The following is a 9,595-nucleotide window of genomic DNA, read 5'->3' on the forward strand; positions in this document are numbered from 1 at the left end:
ACTTATTAGATAAACATAAAGGTTAATCTCAAACATGATATTTATTTACATGTGGGGGTTTTACCATATCATGGTGTTAACAAAGCAAACATTACTTGCCGCTTCTTCAATCATGCAAAAATAATTGCAATGCATGAGGCAAGTCGAAAGTGTGTTTAGCTAAGGTTATCGACCCAACATATCCAGAAGATATGTAATTTACCTTTACAAGAAAATATGTCAACTATCTTATATGAAGATAATGCAGCATGTATAGTTCAATTAAAGGGTGGTTACATCAAAGGTGATAGAACGGAACAAATTTCACCAAAATTATTATTCACCTATGATCTTAAGAAAAGAGGTGATATAAATGTTCAACAAATTTGTTCTAGTGATAATCTAGCAAATCTTTTTACTAAGGCATTGCCAACTTCAACATTTGAAAGACTACTACACAAGATTGGAATGCATCGATTCAAAGATGTAATGTAATGTTGCCATCAGGGGGAGTCTAAAAACAAGTTGTACTCTTTTCCTTTAACAAAGGTTTTGTCCCATTGGGTTTTCCTATTAAAGGTTTTTAACGAGGTAGCTTGTAATAGAAGATTGTGTACTCTTTTTCTTTTATTAGGTTTTTTATCCCACAGGGTTTTTCCAAATAAGGTTTTAACGAGGCACATTATCTACCAATGGACATCTAAGGGGAAGTGTTATGAATATCTTATTAAGTGGATGTCCATCATGATCAAGATAAAGTTTTGATGTACTTTAAATTCTAATAGTTATTAGAATTAGATATATACTTCTTTTATACTTCTTATGCTTATAAATGGAGACTCTGATGAAGCATTGTAAATCATCCCTTTGATTAATAAAGTACATTCTTTATTGCTTTCATATTTTCTTTGTTCTTTATTCTCTCCGTCTCTCTTTATTTTATAATAGTTTTTTTTATTTATTTGATGAGTTGTCATGTTAGTTATTCCATTAAGGTTAAGAAAACTTATTTTGGGACTTATAAGTAGCATGGATGTCCACCCTTATAAACACACAATTGATTTATTTATTTTTAGTCAATAATAATTCTCTTTGAGTTTTCTTCAAGAATTGCTCTTAAGTTTCTTTTAGAAGCTGTTTTAACAATCTTTCAGGTTGTGGGAACCATCTTCAAGTTTTTTCTTGTCAAGATCTTTTTCTTGGAGGGGGAATTAGAGCCATTAAAAGGAGTTGTGTATTCTTAATGTTTCCAAGACTTCTTAGGACGTCATTTTCTCTTTTCTATCATTAATTTATATTTCTTGCTTATTTAAGTTAGTTCTTGCTATTTTGGCTTGTTGATTTTATTGATTTTCGTTCTAAGTTAAAGTTGTTTCAAGAAAGACGTTCTCCTATTTTGTTCCATTAAGAAACACATCAAAATAAGGAGTTTTAATCTCTTTTTTTTGTTCCAAACATTCTTGAATAAAATAGTTTGCTTTTGTCTTTAAAATCACTTCTGACAAAATTGTTTGTGTTTTTTTTTCCAGATTTGGTTGGGGCATTTTCTTGAGGTCTAAGGACGGTTTCTTTCCATCCAAGAAACCCTAATTCGTTCTCTTTTGGAATATTTATCAGCTGGTTCATCTTTCTTTTATTTTAATTTTGTTTGACCCTCATTTGCGACAACTAATTTATTTTCATTATTTCTCATTTCAGTTTACATTCATATAAATATCTAGGATAAATATGTAATTTTGAAAAACATTATGTTCTGCTTCCGCATTCATCCATATCTTTCTTTATCATAAGAGGAAATTGATATATTAAATTAAATATAAAAATAAAAAAAAATAATTTAATAAAATAGTAAATATTATTTATAGATGCTTAAAATGTTAATTACCATAATAATCACATACCAATAAAATATTATTAAGTAAGATTATTATAATCTTTTTAATGCGATTCATAAATATTTCTAACTAAATTAAAGAGTACGTAATATAAAAAATAACAATGTGCTTAAAAAATGATGCGTGCTCGTACTCGTGAATTCAATTACAAGACGTTGAGTTGCTCGATCGTCTAATGTTGGATCGTTTTGAAATTGGTTTTAAAGTGAAAGTGGAATTAATGGATATTGATTCAATGGAAATGATGAAAATGGCGTGGATGGATAACTTGCACGAGATGAAATGAAAGATCATGACCCGATTTCTATAAAGTGAAATACGAACAAGTTTGTAGAAAGAAAACTGTGACCCTCTATTAAGCAAAATAGGAACCAACAGTATAGGGTTTGACGCCACAATTGAAACCTTGACAAGTTCAACTAAGTTCTTTCAAGAACAAAGAGATAGAATTCTCACAAATTATAAAAATGTTCATTAGTAAATAATGTCCTTTTACAAGTTATTTATAGGCCCTAATATGGCTATTCAAATTCTTATAAAGGACCTTTCAAATTTGGCATTTAACTAGCTATTAATACAATCATTTAAATTCGAGTTAACTCATGTTGGGTAGCCAATAAGTCATGTCTTTTCACTTGATTCATGTGTAGTTGAAAAGGCATGTCTCTTCACTTGTTGATTATTTAATGTTCCTTAATGTGCTGTTTGGTGTCCCTATATCTCCTTAAAACCAAATGTCAAAAGACTTGTGCAAAGACCTCTTAAATTGTCGTCATAATGAGTTTTGAAGGCTCCAAAATTGATCAGATTTGAAGAGTCTTCCTTGATCCATTTGAACAACCACCATAATGAGCTTTGAATGCTTGAAAACCGTCCAAACTTGAAGAGTCAATAGTCCTATGAATAGTCACCTACAAGATAGATAATTAAGCATTAAACAATTACTAAAGACACATAAAAATCAACATACTAAACACTCATACACATGAATTTATTAATGAACATGCAACTCAAACCCATACTTTATTAACATATGAGATACTTTAATGCATAACTTAATTAATATGCAAAAGTTTTAATGCAAGTCTTAAAAGATGCAGATATATAATGCAATACATTAATTAAAGATGCATATAATAAACAAGATATAATTAAAAGCTATAGAATTAATTAAACTAAACAAATAGCCACATGCAAAACATTGCATGGACTTAGGACGTTATCTTGGGTCCAATAAGAGTTGGAATTCTCATGTTCAACCCAAACTTACTGAATCAGGCCATTATCGCCTCTTTAAGCTTCTTGGATCTAGCCCGAGTCATAGGTCCAATAGGAAATTCAATTGGATTCTCTCTTGAATTCTCCTTATCTTTCGGTCCAAATGGTATAGGCATGCATAGCTTAGTATTTGGCCCATTCGAAATCACATTAGACATTCCCATACATGTATCAAAAAAAATTTGAAATTAATTGATAATATATTGATTTATATTTATATATAATATATTTTTAATTTCTAAAATCTAATTTGTATAATGATATTTTTTTTGTTCATTTTTATCATCATTATATTTGTTTAATAAAATTTAAGTATTATTATTATATATATATATGCACTAACTAAAAAATGACATATCGATACAATCACAGTAAGCTTTGTAGTATAAAAAATACTAAAAGTTCAATCGAGATTATATTCTTAGTATTTTCTAATTATCACAAGAGAAAGTGAAAATGAGAGTAATTATATAAGTAATTACACCAAACTCAATTACCTTTTCAAACATTCCTATATGATTTAACTATAAAATGTTATTATTTTTATATAAGTTTAAATATATGAAAGTTATATTAAACATGAACATGTACGAGTGTTTGGAATGATTGTTATAATTTTTTTTTTAAAGTTATATTATAAATCCTAAAAATTTATATCATAAAAATTAATTTATACGTACCTTTTAAAATTATTGCCAAAAGGTATGGATATAACTTATTTACGTGTCCATACTATATATCATAAAAAATAAAAAATAACTTATTAATAAAAAATATTATATTTTTTTATCATAGCTTATTTATAGAATAATAACTTTCTAAAATTATAGCAAAAATTTGTATTATTTATAAGAAGAGATATGAAAGTTATTGGGCTTTATAATCTTTTTTTTATAAAGGTTATATATTATAAATTTTATATTATTTTTTACCAAACTTCTGTATTATAAAAATATTATTGTCGAAACCACTTTTTGAAAACAAAAATTAGTTGTCGACTTTAAAAACGAAAATTGGAGTCGCCACCAATCCTTTATTGAGGTGTGATCGGCTCACCTTAAAAACGATTTTGGTCTGCGAAATTTAAGAAAACAAGTTCGGGAGTCAGTTACGCACGAGGAAGGGTTAGCACCCTCGTAACGCCTAAAATTGGTACCGAAATGATTGTTTAATGTCTTAGTGTCGAAATTTTGAAAAGATTTTAAAATACGATCCTTTTAATTTGAATAAATTGAATTAAATAATAAAACACTCTTATTTCAAAGAAATAAAATGTCACACCCAGTGAGTTAGGGTGCAACATTTTTAATCTTCAAAATTAAGTTTATCTTTTGAATTTTAAAACCCATACATTTTGAGAATGATATTTGGTTATTTGGGTCGAATGAAAAATCAAAACCCAGTAAGTTAGGGTTCAATTTCCCAAAATTCCTAAATACCGAGTATTGCCTTTATTTTTAAAATCCTTAATTCGAGGTAGCAAAATGTCATATCCAATGAGTTAGGATCCAAAATTTTGAAATCTCGAAAAACTTTTATTTAAAATTTGTATGATTTTATTGCAAAAGAAATACTTGGCTATCTAAATTCATCAAAAAAATTGAAGCCTAGTAAGTTAAGGCACAATCTTCTCGAGAATTGTGAATACCGAGTATCTTGAAAATTTAGGAAATAAGATGATTTTAATGCTTTAATGAAACATAATATTTAAAGCAAATGTAGTGTGATTGAACGGCAACATATTACGCGAAAGAATAATTCGAAGATAAAATGTACACTAATGAGTAATGAATAATCAATAAATAAATACAAATAAACATAACAACAATAATCTCAATTGTACATTATGCCAATATCAATATCAACATTCAAAAGCTAATAAAAAACAAGCCAATTAACGCAAATGCAAACCAAATGTACAAGTTTTGAAATAACTAAAAAAAACAAATGGCATGAAAGAAATGGAAATTGTAAATCAATAAATATATGTACAAAAATTTAAAATAAATAATATACAAGAAATTTAAATAAGCAAAAATTGAGTTAAAAATAAATACTATGTGAGACAATAATATTTAAACAAATTTTAAAATAAATATTGCATATGAGGAAAATCAAAATAAGCACTATACAAAATAATATACATATATTAATCTAATAAGTTATATGTATAAAGTGAAAACTCGATATAAATAATGATAGATGTAATAATATGTAAAAGTTGAAATATACAAAATATAGAAGATGATATTTTAAAGAATAAAATTATATACATATAAGTAGCTTTAAAAAAAGTATAAAAATAACAATATATTCATAGAATAAAAAAATAGAGATTAGATATATATATATAATAATAATATTGTATGAGAATACTATCATATAATTCTTTAAAATGTAAAAACATAAAAGAAAATTTTAAAAATAATACATTATAAAATAAGACTATTAAAATAAAATACATACCAATTATATTAAGCCTATATAAAAAATATACACATAAAAATAATATTCGATAGATCTAAATAATGATACGATAAGTTTAAAATAATATGAAGTATAAATTTTAAAATAATATTAGATTGAAAATTAATTATATTTAAATAATAATGGGATAACAAATATTAAAAAAAAACCTAATAAGGGTTGAGTTTAACTTAAAGTAGAATTAAAGGTAACAAATGGAAATAAATCAAAATGTGATACGAGTCACAAAGGCCTTAGATGCGTATACGAAGGAAAAAGAAAATCAAGATTCACTTTCTTGTTTTCAAGAAAATCAAGAAATCGAATCTTGGTCCAATTTTGTTGTTTTGAGCGATTTCAAGAATCAAGAAAATCAAGATTTCAAATCTTGGAAATCTTGGTCCAAGAAACCAAATCTTGCAACTAAGGTGCATTGGATCTCAGTTACGAGCATTAACAAGCCAATTTTGAGAGAGAACAGATTACAAGCCCAAGTTCTTGAAGACACGGCCCAATAAGATGTTCTAAGCCCAATCTTGAAATTTAAATCAGACTTAGTTGAAAATCAGGCCAAATTGTCAAAGTGGCCCAATTTGTAAAATTTTAATTCTTTAAATACTTAGTTTTAATTTTTAGACTTTATAAATAAATTTCTATGTAAAAATTCAGCCCAAAGAGGCCCATTAAAGGCCTTGGACGAAATTCCCTTGAAAGTAATAAAAAATTAGGTTTTTTTTAGTTTTCCTATTAGGACTAGGAAAATAGTTAGAAGGCCTATATGTATGGCTTGGCCAGCCACCCTTATACACATTATACTACTCAAATACATTAAAATTTCAGATTTGTTAAGTACAGAATTTTCTTTGAGGTTTTCTCCAAGAATTCTCTCTTGAGCTTTCTTTAGAAGTTGTTTTAACAATCTTTTGATTGTGGGAGCCATCTTCAACCTTCTTCTTGCCATCGATATTCTTTGGAGGGGAGATTAGAGCCGTTTGAAGGGATTTGTGAAGTCTTTCGGGATTTCAAGGATCCTTAGGACTTTAATTTAATTCTTGCTGTTCAAGTTCTTTTATTTACTTCTGATTGTGTAGAATCTTGATCTAATCCCTTTGCTGTTCTTTGTCTCGTTTCAGATTTGTTTAAACTCTAAGAACTCTTCGTTTAATCAATCTCTTGTTGGCAGCACATAATCAATTCAAAATTCCCCAAGTTCTAGGGGTTTTGCCGATTGCTACTTCTTCTTTTTGGGTGAAATTCGGTTGCTGGAATTTGGGCATTCTTGGCCGAATCAATTTGTTGGAAGATTCGCATCCTTTCTATACTTCCAAAATCGTTTGATTCATCTATTCTACTTCTTTTCTTCTTGCCGTCCCAATCCCTAATATTTTATTCTTGATTGTTTTCTTTTTGATTTGAAATCTGGTTTGTTTGTTTCTTCTTAATTGATAGGGCCGATTGTTGGGAATTCATTGCTTAATCACAATTCGACTCTTAGCTCTCAAGAATCACAATCTCTAAGGGTGTCTTGGTTTCTTGCTATTTATTAATAGTTTATTTCAGATCTAATTGCATCTAATCTCAATTCTTCTGTTTCGTTTAGATCTGATCATTTAGAGCCGTTTGTAGGAGTTTCCCATGACTTGACAACTCAATCTTGGTCCGCGCACTACCCCCTATCAAAATGCGAGGGTTGAAACAAAATGCACGAATAACGCGAGGATTAAAAGGGAAATATTCCCCTGCCTTCAAAACGCTGTGTTGCGGCATGGACTAAAATAAAACGAAATTCAAATTAAAGGGCGAAAATTAAAAAAGAAAGGAATTGATTTGAACACGCCACAAAAGAGAGAGGATCATTTGCAAAAATCAACCCAATGATAAAAATACGCGGATCTCCTTCAGGTTGGGTTCAAGCGCAGGTCAAAGGATGATAAACGGTGTCGTTTTGGCGCTATGGACTTTAACGCAAAAGGGCACCGTATTACACTATTATTTAATCAACAATTTAAAAAAAAGTTGCGACCTATGTTTTAAAAAAAAAAACTATTCTTGTTCTCTACTAGGATTTCGCCCTAGTTTCTGCCGCCGTTCACAAGCCGAAGCGACAGCCCTTTCAACTCCGATTTTAATGGAGTGGACAAAGGCCGGCGACCAACTAACAGAGGTAAATCCCCTTTCTTATTTGTTTTTCTTTTTTAAAACAGTAACAAAAACGTGAAAAAAAGAAAAAAAACAATTGGAAAAAGAAATAGTCAAAAGAAAACTCCGATCACCTTTTTTTGTAATTTTTTATTGATTGTGTACGTAACCCCGAATAATACAAAAATGGGGTTTTTATAACCCCAAAATACAATAATTTTCTCTATTTTCTTCCTTTTTTCCATTTCTGTTACTGCTATTTTCTTTGCTGTAAATTTGTTATTCTTTTGTTTGTTGCAGGTACAGCTGGAGCAGTGAACGAAGCGTGGTGCGCGTGGAGAGTTGGGCTAAAAGCGGCGTGTTGTGAGGCTGCTGTGGCGGCTTAGGTTCTAGAAACCCTTAGGGTTTCTAAAAATGTTAAAAAATCTGGGCTGTTTGGGCTTGATGTATTCGGGTTTAGGTTAGTAATGTAATTGGGCTAGGATTGTAAATGGTTTTGGGCTGCTGTAATATGGACTGTTAATAATGGACTTTTAATTTTTATTTGTTTTTTGGTATTTATTGGGCCGGGCAAAATGGGTTATTACAATTATAATCTAGTATAAGTCTTGTTTCAAATTAGGTTTATATAAAATTTTATAATAAAAGCTACAAATGGTTTACGTTGTGACCTAAATATTAGGTGGTAGATGCTAATTTTGCAAATACAAAAAATTTTCTTGCACTATATCGAGAATTATGATACCATTTGAAAAAATGGAGCCGAACACAAACATTAGAGATAACTCGCGAAATCTTTGATTTGAGAAATTCAAATGTGGTTGAGAGGATATTTGATGTTCTAAAAAGATTCTCATATAAATAACATCACCTTAGTATAACATAAAATAATAATAATAATAATAAACACAAAACAAGGTTGGATGGTACTAGTATGTTGCATGCTTCATAATTTCTTTTATAGGTGAAATTAAAATGATCTATGCTTTGAAGCGTACATGAAAGAAAAATATATTGATAATCTTAATGATGAAGATGAAAAACTCAATCAAGGACCAATAGAAGATATTGAATATATGTTAAATCTTAAAGACGGAATAGCCCAATAAATATGGAATGCTAGAGCGATTAAATAAAATTGTATATGATGTTTATTTTTCTTGTTATTTTTATTAGTAATTGTATTATCGACTACTTTCTTGGACTAACATATTATACATGATGATTTTATTTTAATTTTTATTCCTCTTTTAGAATTGTTTTTATCATACTAATAATTTTTATAATAATTAATATTTTTAAAAATATAAATTATGTAAGTAGATAATTACAATTTGTACTACCAAACATAATATAATGAATTACGATATAACTAAATCTTGCCAACTAAACTTGACTAGGGAATTACGATTCTTTATAATTACAAGAGAGTGTAGTTGCTTAGAAGTGCTCATGGGTCGGGCGGCCCGGCCCGGCCCGACGGCCCGCCCGAAATATGGGAGGGTTTGGGTAAAAATATAGGCCCGAAATATGGGCTTGGGCAAAAAAACGAGGCTCGTTTAGAAAATGGGCCGAGCCTCGAGCACCACTTTTTTGGCCCGGGCCCGGCCCGATATAATAAATATATTTATTTTTTTAAATTTTAAAATATTTTTACATACTTTTTTAATTTTTTTAAATTTTTAAATATTTTTAAAATACTTTTTTTAATTTTTTTAATTTTAAAATAATTTTTTTAATTTTTTTTAATTTTAAAATATTTTTAAAATACTTTTTTAATTTTTAAAAATTTTTAAAATAAAAATGGGCTGGGCCGGGCCGGGCCCAGGCTTATGATT

General features: G+C 28.8%; 1 long non-coding RNA gene across 1 annotated transcript; it reads left to right on the forward strand.

Annotated features, from left to right (window-relative positions):
* The first annotated feature begins 7,662 nt into the window (after nt 1-7,662).
* Nucleotides 7,663-8,300, forward strand: LOC107893013 (uncharacterized). Its single transcript, XR_001682701.2, has 2 exons — nt 7,663-7,782; nt 8,058-8,300. It is a non-coding gene; the product is annotated as an uncharacterized lncRNA (long non-coding RNA).
* Nucleotides 8,301-9,595: the final 1,295 nt, after the last annotated feature.

This window comes from Gossypium hirsutum, chromosome D05 (assembly GCF_007990345.1).
Source record: "Gossypium hirsutum isolate 1008001.06 chromosome D05, Gossypium_hirsutum_v2.1, whole genome shotgun sequence".
Classification (NCBI taxonomy): domain Eukaryota; kingdom Viridiplantae; phylum Streptophyta; class Magnoliopsida; order Malvales; family Malvaceae; genus Gossypium; species Gossypium hirsutum.